Raw genomic sequence first — 13,820 nt, forward strand, 5'->3', positions numbered from 1 at the left:
GAATGTGTTTGCTAGTAATTAAGACTGATATTAATGAGCTCACTCGAATTGAAAATGTGACAGCTGTCAATTGGAAGTTGTTGAGCTTATTGCAACTACCAGTTTGCCACTGATATTGTTACCATTTTTGCTACCAAAAATTAGTGTGCTGGTAGTCCAAATGTTTTTATTATATTTCTCAAAATTGAATTAAAATTGTTACCAGTCTAAAACATATTCTACCAACAACTACAATATGTATTATTTAGGGTTCCTAAGGTGTCACAACATTGTTTGAATACTAAGAATTCTTAATAAAATAAGTTATTAGCAGAACTTACATATAGTTCTTCTACTCAGTCAATTTCTATATTGTAATATTTCCCCTTATTTCAAGGCTTTGTGGGACATTGGTGTGCGCAATTGGCTTGCACATTTGTCTACAGAATACTGAGTCACTACATAAATAGTAAAATTCTGTGACGAGCTTTGAGACCTCTTGACAACATGATAAGACGCTATATCCAATGCACGGATTATTATTATGACTTAACTGAATTGCTTAAATAAAAGATATTCTAAATTCGCTCTTCTACAATCTTGGATTACTATGACTTTGCTCACTTTTGATTTTCTTCTTAGACCATACTATTAAGAATTAAAATGTATCACCGCAAATTTTAAATTTACTTGTCATTTGAATTTATTTGAATTGGATATGATCAATGTTGGTGAGATATTCTGCATACCTAGGAACGTATCAATTTACAGCACAGAAGAAGGCCACGTTGTCTATCGTGTCCGGGCTGGCTCTTTGAAAGAGAACAAAAACTTGCATTTATATAGTGCTCCGCATGCAGGGTAGCATTCCAGAGTGCTTGACATTAATAATAATAATAATAATCCTTGCATTTGATATAGCGCTTTTCACGTCGGGAGGACGTCCCAAAGCGCTTCACAGAACACACTGTAAAGTGAATTGACTGTATATTTGTGGGCGAACGCGGCAGCCAATTGCGCACAGCAATGTCCCACAAACAGTCGTAGATTGAAAATGACCAATTTATTATTGTTTTCGATTTTGGAGGGATTACTATCAGGCGTGTGGAGTAAGGAAACTTGCCCAAGGTTTCGCCCTGCCTGGAATTGAACTCAGGTCTCTCGCTTGCAAAGCGAGTGCTCTAACCGCTGAGCTACAGGACTCCATTGGCGGAGCACGATGCCAAGCCGTGGGGGCGAGGCATAGTCAAAGAAGAAGGTCTTCAGGCGCGATCTGAAAATGGGGAAGGCGGAGGGATAGAGGAAGAGTGTTCCAGAGTTTCAGGGTATAGTGGCTGAAATCGCGGGCACTGATGGTGGAACGAAGGGCACTTGGGTCATGCAGGAGGCTGTAGCCAGTCGAGACGAGACAGCGAGTAGTGGGTTGGGGGGGTAAGCAGGTCGGAGAGGTAGGGAGGTGCCAAGGCATGAAGGGATTTGAAAATGAGTGTGAGGATCCTGAAATTGATTTGTTTGGCGATAGGGGGTCAGTGGAGCTTAGCTAGAACCTGCATGATGGGGGTACGGATCAGTTTAGTACAGATGAGTATGTGGGTGGTGGAGTTTTGGATCAGCTGGATCTTGTTGATGGTGGAGCTAAGGAGACAACAACAAAAACAAAATTGCATTTGTACAGCGCTTTCACGTGAGGAGGATGTCCCAGGGCGCTGGACAATCAGTGTTTCGGACCCGAGCTGGGGGTCAGGATCAGGGAGATTGGAGGGCAAGGGGGTGAAGGAGGGTTATCGAAGGCATGGTTGAAGAGTAGGGTATTGTGATGTGTCTTGAAGGAGGCAAGGGAGGGGGGCAAGGTGGATGGACTGCAGAATTGTGTTCCGGAGCGTGAGGGCAGAATGGCTGAAGGCCCAACCGCCAGTGGTGGGGTAGGCGAGGCGGAAAACATGATGCAGGCCAGAGCCTGCTGAGTGGATGGAGCGGGCAGGTTGGTAGGAGATTAGGAAGTCGTAGAGGTAGAGAGGAACAAGGCCATGGAGGGCTTTGATGGTGAGGCCCAGGATCTTGATCTGTATCCTCTGTGTGATGGGAAGCCAGTGCAGTCATCAAGGATGGGGGTGATAGGGTCACAGAGCTTGGTGCGGGAGAGGACATGAGTTGCAGAGTTCTGGATGATCTGCAGTCTTAAGGAGGGAGGTGTTGGGGAGGTAGGGAGTTTGCATCGTCAATCCTGGATGTTATGAATCCTGGTGTTGACAGTCTAGGGGGTGCGGAAGGGGACGTATGAGAGAAGAATGCAGTCAAATGGATATTTTGAATCTTTGACATGAAGAAGTCTAGGACCTCTTCACACTTGACATTAGAGGTGAGGATAGAGGCAGCTTGGGGGATGGGTGCACAGAGTAGGTGGTGAATGGTGAATTTGGATTGTTTTTGGCCTCCAAAATGGCTTTGGAGTAAAAAGCAGTCTTCGCCTGCGAGAGGGAGAGGCGGTGGTTGTGGAGATCCTCGAGCCACAGATGAGGGATGATTGTGAGGCTGGATTTGCGTCATTTGGATTGAGCGACTGGGTTTGTTTTCTGAGGGAGCAGAGGTGACTGTTATACCAGGGGGAGCAGGTAGATTTGTAGACAGCCCTGGATTTCAAGTGGCAAGGGAGTTGAGGGTTGCAGAGGGGCAATCATTTATCAGCTTAATGGCTGCATCAGCATCGTTGTGGATGGAAGGCCAGCGGGAGAAGAGATCCGAGGAAGAGAAGGCGTTCATGTTGGTGGGGTGGAAGCTTTTTCTAAGGGTGGGAAAAGATGGCGGAAGGCTTGGAAGAGGGGAGGGGAATGCGGGAGGAGAGGGAGATATTATATAATAATAATCCTTGCATTTGATAAAGCGCCTTATCACGTCTTCGAGATGTCTCAAAGTGCTTCACAGAATATACTGTAAAGTGAATTGACTGTATATTTTTGTGGGCGAAATGCAGCAGCCAATTGCGCAAAGCAGTTGAGGAAATGGTCTGAGATGGCCTTGTCTGTGATGGACAGATTGGTGTCGTCCAGGCCGGGAGTGATAACAATGTCGAGGGGGTGTCCACGAGATCGAGGGAGTGGGTCGGGAAGTTTATGAGGAGGTGAGGTTTAGTGTGGAGAGGAGGGCAGTGAAGTCAGAGGAGATGGGGCAAGAGAAGTTTGAATCAAGGTTGAAATCACCCATTATGACCAGGTGTTCAGTGCAGAGGCAGTGGGATGAGAGGAGGGAGGAGATGTCATGGATGAAATCCATCTCGCTGTCTTTCCCTATATCCCATCAGATTATTCCTCTTTATCAATCAATCTGTTTTCCTCTAATTTGGATTCTGGCTTGACCATATTACTCAGAAGCGCTTTCCACATCCTAATTCTGTATCTCCTTAGCTCCCTTGCTTATATGATCTTAAATTGATAGCCTCTAGTCACATGCTCACCAATCCGTGGAAATAATTTCTCTCTACTCTATCAAAACCCCTCATAATTTTAAAGACCTCTTTCAGGACTACCTTCAACTTTCTTTGTACCAAAGGAAATAGGCCCATTCCTTCTGGTTTCTGCTCATAGGTCAAACTACCCATGGTTATCATCCCTGGTATCACCTAAATACATTTCCTGTATGGCTCTGACATCTATTCCTGAAGTAAGGTGACCAAACCTAATCATGTCTCACTAATAAGTTATACTGGTTAAGTATCCCCTTGAAGCATTTCTCAAGATACTTAAAAAAATTATGACTGAAAAATATTCAACCAAACATTAGTATTTAATATAAAAAATTGTGGCATCAAAGAATCAAGTTGAAAAAGAAACTGACAGGTGAAAATATTCTTCAGAAGTGGCAGATATTTTATCCATAAACTGTCATTTAGTGTTAGACACAAAACAATTCCAAAGTCTGTCCTTGTGATAATTCGTATCAGCGTTAATTATCTCTCAGTTATAAATCCTAAAATTTCATCCCATTATTGAATACACAGAGGGTAATTGAAGGCTAGAATAGATTAACAGGAAGTCTTTTGAGGCAAGGACTGTGCATTTATTTAAGAAACAGCTAATGATCCAATGGGAAGAGTTGATATTCAGAAATAATGAGCTAAATTAATGGGACAAACAACAACAACAACTTGCACCTATATAGCGCCCACCACATAGGGTAGAGTCTCAGAGCGCTTAAAAGGCCTACTTTAACTGAATCGTTTATAGATAGCAGGCATGTTGTGATCGAGTAAAACATTGAATAAAATATTCTCAGACCTCCATGATTTTTGTAAAGCAAATCAAAGCCAAGTTCTACATGAGTTTCAGAATAGAGAGCTAGCCTTATAATAATTAGGTTGGTTCAATATGCCAGCCAAGAAAGAAAAATCCAGTTGTTTTTGCAATTTGTTTTCCTTCCTTTCCCCAACTAATATATTCTGCTTATTAATTATATAGCACTGGGTTTATTTATGGCTTTGTGGCTGATGTGTGCTAATGATTTACAGTGGTCTGTATTTTGGTTTCTGAGAAACACATTTTAGAAAAGAACATATTTCCTGTGACAGTGAAATCTAATTTTAATATTTGCAAAATTATGATGCCATTTGAGTAAGTTGTACATAGTGCAATTTTTAAAAGATTTTAGTAGCTAAGAAATATTTTGTATGTTTTAAAATAATTGTTTTGACAGAAGCTCGATAATAGTAGTTTGATGGATGAGACAGTAGCTATGCTCAGTGCAGTTAGCAAGAAATTTGGCAAGGAAACCTTTTGGGCACATTGAAACAGCAACTCTTTAGTCCTTAACTGGACATGGTTTGAAATTTGACTCTTTTGCTCTTTGTGTTTGGAGGTTGGCTGTAAGGTATTAGTGATATGCAATGTTAAGTGTATTAGTGCAGCATTGTGTGCTGAAAGAAGTTTCTAAGACCATGGACGTGAAATGCAAGTTGTAATGAGAAATGTGGCTGATAGAAGTCTTAATTTCTGGAGAAAAAAAATTATGAATCTACAGCGGCCTGCTTTGAATAACTGTTGCATACAACTGGACTCTCATTTCTGTGTAATCGGTTGAAAGAAGCCTGCTCATTCCCATTCTGCTGCTTGTTCATAATCATTTTAAACTGTCGTGAAAAACTTAAGTTTTGAAGGATGGATTGCCTCTGCATTCTTACAACTAAGGTAAGAATTGGTGGGAGCGGGGGTACAAATGTTATGCCTATGATTATTCCATGCTGTTCTAATTACTTGCTTCATTTGGAAAGGTATTTTTGTTACTGCTGCAATGATTTCAGTTGAATTAAAGAATATAAGAATGTTTTGTTTGCTAATGTAAATCAGAATTTTACACTGATGTGAAATATTTAATGGCAAGAAAATCCTGGAACTGGAGCATTTGTATTTTAAGGAATGTGTCTTACAAGGCAGGATTTAGGTGTACATGAAAAATGAACTGTAAAGACGATCATATTACAACTGAGCTGTATGATGTTGGTATGAAATGAATGTTAAAATCCAGATTTTTGTTCATTTGAGTTTCTGTGAAGTATCAGAAACTGAGAGGTTGAATTGATTGGATTTTGTGATTATTACCAGAATGCTTAAATCATCAGTATAATAATTTAATATCAAGAGTGTGGTTTAGTGCACTTCTAGAAAAGTTGATAATTCCAAATTGCTAGTCAATTGGTGAATCGCTTTTCCAGTAGTAATAATCTCTTCAAACATTAAAATAATGATCATTTGGTCAATCATTCCACAAATGTTTGTGGGACACTGCTGTGCGCAATTGCCTGCCGAGTTTTGCCCACAAAATATACAGTTAATTCACTTTGTACTACATTCATGTACACTAATCTCACTCACAAGATTGTATTATTTTCTCAGTTCTCCAAAGCTGGAGAGTAACTTACCACTGGTTAGCAGACAAGTGGAATTTTCCAGCTAAAACACTAGTTGAGTTAGCAACTTACATTCAGTTTAGCGTTTTGTGTAAAAAGCTTCAAAACTTCACTTCCATCATTGTTTGGAAAGAATGGCTGCAGCTATTGCTGAAAAGTAAATGGGTTCATTTTTTATAATTAGCTTTTTTAATACCAAATCATGAAATTAAATGGTAGGAAAAGTGTCAACGTCTAATCTGAAGTGAAGTCAATCTATTCTTGTCTTTATTTACTGACAGTATTTAGATTTTGTATCTAAACACTCTGAGATGTTACTCGGGTAAAGGGAGCTATATAAATACAGGTTGTTGTTGTCTCAAGTTGTTCAAACTTGAGACAACAAATTTATTATATTATTATAACCAAAATCTAATGTGCAACTTTAGGCAGCAAAGTTTTGTATGAGTCGATGAAATTTATAAAAGACGCTTTGCGCCAATTCTTGAGCCAATTCTGAATCCATTTCCATGTCTTGGTCTTGATACCTATAGTTTGTGAAGAAGTCTTTCATGTGGTACTTTGTCAAACAGTGTTTAGAAGCCTTGGTGCAGTGGTAGTCCGATTATGGGTTCAAGCACAATGTCAGGACTTGGAATCGAATAGTCTAAGATGACACTCCAATACAGTGCTGGAAGGGGGAGTGTTGCATTGTCGGAGGTGCCATAGTTCGATGAGATGTTAAACTGAGGTCCCATCTGCTTGTAATGGTGGATGTTAAAGATCCCATGGTACTATTCGAAAAGATACTAGGAAGTTTGTCTTTTCTCAGTGGTTAATTAATGACTAGAAAAGTTTGTCAGGAAAGGTGGTTAAGGCTAGGACATTGGACTCATTTAAAAAACAGCTTATTGCTGTGACATGGGGCATGATAGGGTAGGCGTTCTGGAGGGATGAGATTGGATGGGCCAAAGGACCTTCTTCATCCAAACAAAGCTTGTGATCTTGTGAGTCATTGGCTCTGGCATTGGTACCTGTTTTTCTAAATGTTCTTAAAAATATCAAAACATGGAACCTCAAACCTAATTCTTCATCAAGATAGCTACCTATTGTTTTTAAACCTGATCTTTAATTCTTTGTTAAAATAAGCTGTCCATTTTGAGGATAGAAGATATGAGCGTTTTGTCATTGTAATCAGATAAGTTCAGACGCTCCAAATCTAGAAAGTAAAGATTGTTGATTAACCCTTTGCATTCGCAAGTACTTCACCCGCTTTTAAGTGGTAAGAGCTGAAACCAATTCAGTTACCATGTGTTCAGCACTCTGGGATGCTACCCCATGTGAGGGGCGCTATTTACATGCAAGTTGTTGTTGTTGTTTAAAGGTTAAACTGGCAAACAACCCATTTTGAAATTGGTTGAATATATTTTGGTTGGTGTATTTGAAAACAAATTTACTTTTCAATACATATTTAACTTTCTGTTTCAGAGGTAATGCGATTATAGTTGATGATTAATTGCTGCACTGTAGAGCTGTTTGACCTATCTTATTGGAAAAATTATTCCCCTAGTCATACATTAACTCACTGGAATTTTACAGGAAAAAAATCCTATAAGTGAACAGTAATCTGTGTGTTACTGCACATAAAACAGGCAATAATGTTTAGGTTGTTTCAAAATGGTCCCATTCATAACGATGCCAAGATATCAGGTCACATGCAGGCTGTTGCAACATCATACTGCCGAGCTTTCTGTCAAAAGAGTCGAAATCAGTGTAGGCAAAAATGACCTTGATTGAAAATACACTCCTCGGTATACCACAAATTTAAATATTACAGAGTTAAGCAAAGTATTTTACCCCTTTTTTGGAACTTTTAATTTTTAATTCAACAATTTTCACATTTAATAATTAAATATTAAAATCAGGATTAAAAATTGATAAATGTAGGACTCCTCTGTAATTTTACAGCGAATAAATTCCCTGAGTTGATAAAGGCATAACTTTAAAATTTAAGCAAAAAATCTTAAATTCAGTCTTGATTTGGAAGCAGGTTTCATTTTAAGAACTGCGGAAAAATAATGTCCAAATTGAGACTGAATTTAAGAACTTTCCACAATTCTTCTTGTCCATCTTAAACTTAAGACAAAGTGTCTTCAAAGATGAGACTAAATGGAATTTCAGGGCTCTTTTCGAGTATGCTAATTAATCTTAGGAGTGCAGAACTGAGAGCACTAAAATTGGGCTCAGCAACCCTGAGCTAGGAAGGTGAAAAATAAACTATTGTTTTTATTCAATGAACCCTGTAGTATGTGAGGGCATGGATGAGCATTGATTAGACTTTCTCCTATAATGCTTCACGGTTGTGTAGCTGTTGACATTTAATTTTTAAACTTACTCTTAAAGAAATTACGAGGTAGTTAGAAGTGACCAGCACCTGGGAACCAAAACTGGAGCATGAGCAATTTGGAAGGCAAACGGTTTGCAAAAACTGGGCAGTTTAGTGATGTATCGTATTGATGAAGTCTTACAATGGCCATTGAATGGTCAATCTGCGATTTGTTATGATGTGTATTGGTTTGTGATGAGAGGGAATTCAGAATAGAGACCGAGACAATATGGTGCTCTTGTACACCTTCTGGCAAGGCAGTATTATTGGTATAGATGTGGGAATCAGTTGGGTTGCTTGCCCTGTCAATCATAGAAATTTACAGTACAGAAGGAGGCCATTCAGTCCATCATGCCTGTGCCAGGATGGGCTGAATGGCCTCCTTGAATAGAATCAATAATAATAATCAACAGAAATATTTCCTGTTAAATGCTAAATCATCTCTGGTTTTGCCTTTGTTTATCGTTAAATAACCTATTTACTTGGTTGGTGTCCACTATTATATTTTGGAACGCTTTGAAAATTTCACATAAAGTTGCTGGAGAAATGATTGTTGTTGTTGCTATGGCACGTGAGAACCCTAAAGAGGAGTTACACCTTAAGATATTGAAAGTTGCATAATTTGATAACACTTTCAATGTGAGAATTCAAATGTTATGCATCACTGTAAATTTTATTTCAGTATTCGCTAATGCAAGTGACCTTTTTGTTTCCATTATAATTTTATGTGCTAGGCTCCATTGTCCCCAGGACAATCAGGCAAGATTTCTCCTGCTGCTCACAATCCACTGATACGTACTGAAAAGCAAGTGTGAACTGAACTTTCAGAGAACATCAACAAATTGTATTTAGATGGCACCCTTCAAGTTGGGAGGATGCCTCAAGGTGCCCAACAGTCAGGAGTTTGTACATTAATCTTAAAAGATATTACTAGTTAACATTAAAGTGTATAGAATTAAAAGTAACATATTAGCATGAATAGTATATTGGTTGGGAAGTAGAACACAAGATACAATCTCTGATCTGATTGTCAGGCAATTGAGTATCCTGGGGACTGTTAAGATTCACTGAAGAACAAGAATAATTAAGATTTGGGCAAAGTGATAGAGGACAAGCAGTCTCAAAGAAGAATCTGTTCAACACCTCAGGAAAGAGAAGCGAGACCATTTGAAGGAAAACTTGGCAAGTGAAGAACAACACTACGGAGATACAGTGGAATTCCAGAATATTGCAGTGTTTTTGGGACGCATAAAATTCCAACCTGCATTTTGTAAAAGCAATAGAAGTTTTTACTACACACGTGTGCCACTGGCTGACTGACTTATTGTGTGCCTGATGGCTCCAATGCTAAAAGAGCAAAATCTCTGACTTCCTGTGCATTGCACGTGCAAAACAGGAACTGATATTGTTGATGACTTGCTGAATCGGAAGTGCTTTATTTCTTAATATGGGAAACTACAAATGGCTGCATTCGGGGTCATTAGTAGCTCAGTGATTAGAGCACTCGCCTTGCAAACGGTTTGATAGGTTTGATTCCCAGCAGGGTAAAACCTTGGGCAAGCTTCCTTACTCCACATACCTGATAATAATCCCTCAAGAAACAAACAATAAAATTGGTCACTTCAATCCACGACTGTTTGTGTGACACTGCTGTGTGCAATTGGCTGCTGTGTTTCGCCCACAAATATAGTCAATTACAGTATATTCTGTACAAGGAAATGCAAGCATTATTATTAGGTCCCTTCCAATGTCATTCCCTACTTTGTTCGTGTGAATCAAAGCAGCAAGTGATAATCATTGTGATGCAAAAAGCTATTTTAAAGCAAAAAGTTGGCTGTATATGTAAAGCGCAAGGTTGGCTTCGTATTTGAAGCGAGTGGGCTGGCTGTTAGTTTCTGCAGTGCAAGGGGGACATAGTGTAATTGGTTGATAGGACTCCGAAGAACAATAGTGCTACTTTGTATAGCAATGTTATAAATGTATGTAATGAATTAAAGCCAGAAACAAATTTTGAAAACGTTGGTCAGTTTATGGTTTGTATTTGCTCCAGTTCAGGAGTACTGCAATATTCAGGAAGAGGCATGAATATTCTCTAGAAACCTCCAGCAAATATGACTTGGCACAGTCAAGCATAGCCTGGTTCTGAAGAGGCTGAGTGTGACTAGCTCCTGTGCTAAATAGAAAGAAATATCTGAAAAGGAGAGCTGCTTCTAGTTATGCAAACAGTCCAAAACACAGATATTTTGTGGCTGAAAGAGGGATTAGCTGAAATTGAAGAATGATTCAAGTAAAGGAACAGGTTTCCATCCTCCCTACTGCATAGTCCACCATGATGATTCCACGGACAGTATCTTTGTAGTTTGTTATCATTGAGAATAAATTAGCACTGATGTTAAAAGCCTCATAAAGATAGAATTTTAATAGGAAATAATATGTTAATTAGGACCAATTAAGCATTTTACTCTAAACAAAATATCATTTTCCACCAAATTCTGTTAGTTTCCAATTATTTTGTTGATAAGAGAATTGCATGGAATTTAGATCGTAAATAATTAATATGATTACAATAAGGACGATGTAATAACAATTCAAATAGATCATTTAATTTAAATCCTCAAATTATGTACCTGTAGATTACTCAATAGAGCATTACATTTTTAGTGCACTGAAATTCCACCTTGTCGGTTCTTGTTTATCCATCTTTTGTATTCTTTGTTACAGGGTGATTGTTCTGTATTCCACGTGCTCTGTTAATTTTAAGAAGAATTGATTTATTTAAAATCCCTATTGATTTCTTTGAAGGCTATGGTTACATTAAAGATTACATCTGGGATTGAAAGACATTTCTTTGATCTCAAGTTTTGAGTGACTTGCAGCTTCTTGAAAGCACTGACTTATTTAATTAGGCTATAAGCTTAATTGAGACAGTGTTCATTAGACTTCTAATTTGCTGTTCTCAGGAAAGTGCCAATTTGATGTCTAACTGACATTTGTTTTGCTAATGGATTTTTTTTAAAAAAAGAATAAAACAACTGTACAGATAAATAAGGAAATGTTTAATGGTGGATTCAGAAAATTTGCAAAATGTGCTCAAGAAGATGTTGTAACATTGTATTTAGAAAGGACTGGAACTATGATTATTAATCTATCACATTCAATAACATTTAAAACTCTTAAGGTTAAGAAAGTTTTTTTTGTGTGAAGATAAATGTGTTAAACACTTTGAGATGTCCTCCTGATGTGAAGGCGCTACATAAATGTGAATTGTGTTGAATGTGGTATTGTTCCAAAATGGATAGATGTTTTTCAGATCATACTGGAGAAAGAGGCATGAAAAGAAAGCTATTTCACTGTACTGAATTTTGGTGGCATGTTTAGATAGATACATTTAAGAAAAGATACAGAAGTTAGGATTTGTTATATAAACTTTTCATATCAGTTTCACAGCAAAATGTTTGTCATGAGGAAATAACTTTTAACACATAAACAAAATAAAAATTATGAGCTCTTCAACTTCAAAATTTAGTTTTGTATTACTCCAAATTGTTTTATTTAGAGGAAATTAAAAGTAACCTTATAATTCCCATCAGTTTATTACATACTTTTGTACAATATTTGAAAAACATGCACAAAACGAAGTGGGGATTTTTAAATTTGTTTCCATCTGTTTATATGTGTACCTGTATTTAAAACTGTTGTCCATCTGTTCCGAGCCCTGCAGGCATGTTTTCCTTCTACTTTGGCTAGAACCATGTTCAAATAACATAGTGATTAGCATTTTATTTTTTGTAAATATAGTTGCTACTTTATTTGTATTTGTAATATGAAGAGGATACAAAAAACACTTAGTTCTTAATTGTTGTAATTTTGTTGAATGTTTTAAGCTATTTAAAAAAAATAAATGACACAATAATTAGCTGAATAACAATGTTTGTATTGATTTAGAGGGATGCTTCTGAAATGAATATTTCAAAATACAGGTAAAACGTTCTTATTTTATGATAAGAAAATACCGTGCCTGCGTACTTCATTTCCCATTCGAAGCAGAACGCAGCTTAAAACTCTGAGGCTTCTCCTTTTTGTATCGCCCGTTTTAGGTGGGTACGCAATACTTCAGGGCACAGCTGATGACAACACACCACAGTCTGACTCATCGGCAGAACCTGGAAGGTGCAGACGAGTCACTGGGGACAAACAATCCTCCCCACACACGGTCCTGTTAACCCTGCAAGCCAAAGCCCTAACGGGTAGTAGGTTGCACAAGTTTAATAAATGAATCGCTGGTCTGACAATGAACTAATTGCGGAGTTCTGTAGCTTAGTGGTTAGCGCCTCACAACTTCGATTCCCCAGCAGGGCAAAATGTTGGGCAAGTTTCCTCACTCCACATGCCTCTGTTTACCCAGCAGTAAGCAGGAACCCAGTTGCTAGTTGATTGGCAGTTTGCTTTCTGGGGGTAATAATCCCTTCAAAAAAAAATAATAATTTGATCCCTCAATCCACGACTGTTTGTGGGACACTGCTGTGTGCAATTGGCTTCCGCGTTTCACCCACAAAATATACAGTCAATTCACTTCACAGTATATTCTGTGAAGCACATTCATTACGTGCATATGAAGCATATTCTCGAAGATCTGAAAAGGCGCATTAACAAATGCAAGGATTATTATCATTATTTACATCAATTGAATTTCAGTAAATGTACCCAAATATTGTATTTTTATAGTGATACATTTGAAGTAAACCATTTTATTTCAATTGGCGTTTTATTTTTACTGTACATTACTAGATCCAGTATGTACATTTTGCTCATGCAGTGATGAGGATAAATATTTTAGGAGATCGGGTTTATCTTTTTGAGGTATCTGTTTACCAAGAAACTGATCTAAAATATTAATTTCTTTAAATTGGGAACGGATCATGCATGTCCAGTGCTTTACTGGCAGCAACAGTGTGATAGTGGGAAATTTGTTGTTGAAGCAGTTGTGGTTGCATTTATTCCAGAACTTGCGTTCCCCACTTGGGCGCATAATAACCATCATTAATCACTTACACTGAGTCTGTAACCACTTATGTTGCATAATTACAGTAAATATATAAATGTTTAGCCATGTATTAAGTTGCAGTGTAAAACCTTTACAGATGTAAAATTTATTGTAACGTTGACCCATGTACCTTCTTTTCCTAAACAATAGGTGTATTGGATCTGATCTTTCATAGACTGAAAGTTAGTGAACATTTCAAAATGACGAGATCCTCATTATGTAATATTGAATGTGTACCGTAAGCTTTCTGTCAGTTCTTACCAAAATTGAAAATGTTGTCCAATAACCAAAATTAGCAAAACACACCTGAAATATATCCAAATATTGTAATATCTGGTTTCAATATACTCTTGCAACAATTTGTAGACACACGTGAAAAGCCATTGCATTTTGACAAATGCAAGGTACTCCATATAGAAATAAAATTTAAATCTACTTGTGCTCCCTTGAAGAGAGAAAATTACCAAAAGTGAAGTTGAACAAGATTTTGGGTTTGACAGATTGCTCACCATGTCCAAGCAGTGAGAGCTGTAAAC

At 37.8% G+C, this 13,820-nt stretch overlaps 1 protein-coding gene across 8 annotated transcripts in view; it reads left to right on the forward strand.

Moving 5' to 3' along the window:
* dlg2 (discs, large homolog 2 (Drosophila)) overlaps nt 1-13,820 on the forward strand; it is a 430,051-nt gene that overhangs the window by 47,019 nt on the left and 369,212 nt on the right. The window lies entirely within an intron of this gene.

Source organism: Callorhinchus milii, unplaced genomic scaffold (assembly GCF_018977255.1).
Source record: "Callorhinchus milii isolate IMCB2004 unplaced genomic scaffold, IMCB_Cmil_1.0 Scaffold4, whole genome shotgun sequence".
Taxonomy (NCBI): domain Eukaryota; kingdom Metazoa; phylum Chordata; class Chondrichthyes; order Chimaeriformes; family Callorhinchidae; genus Callorhinchus; species Callorhinchus milii.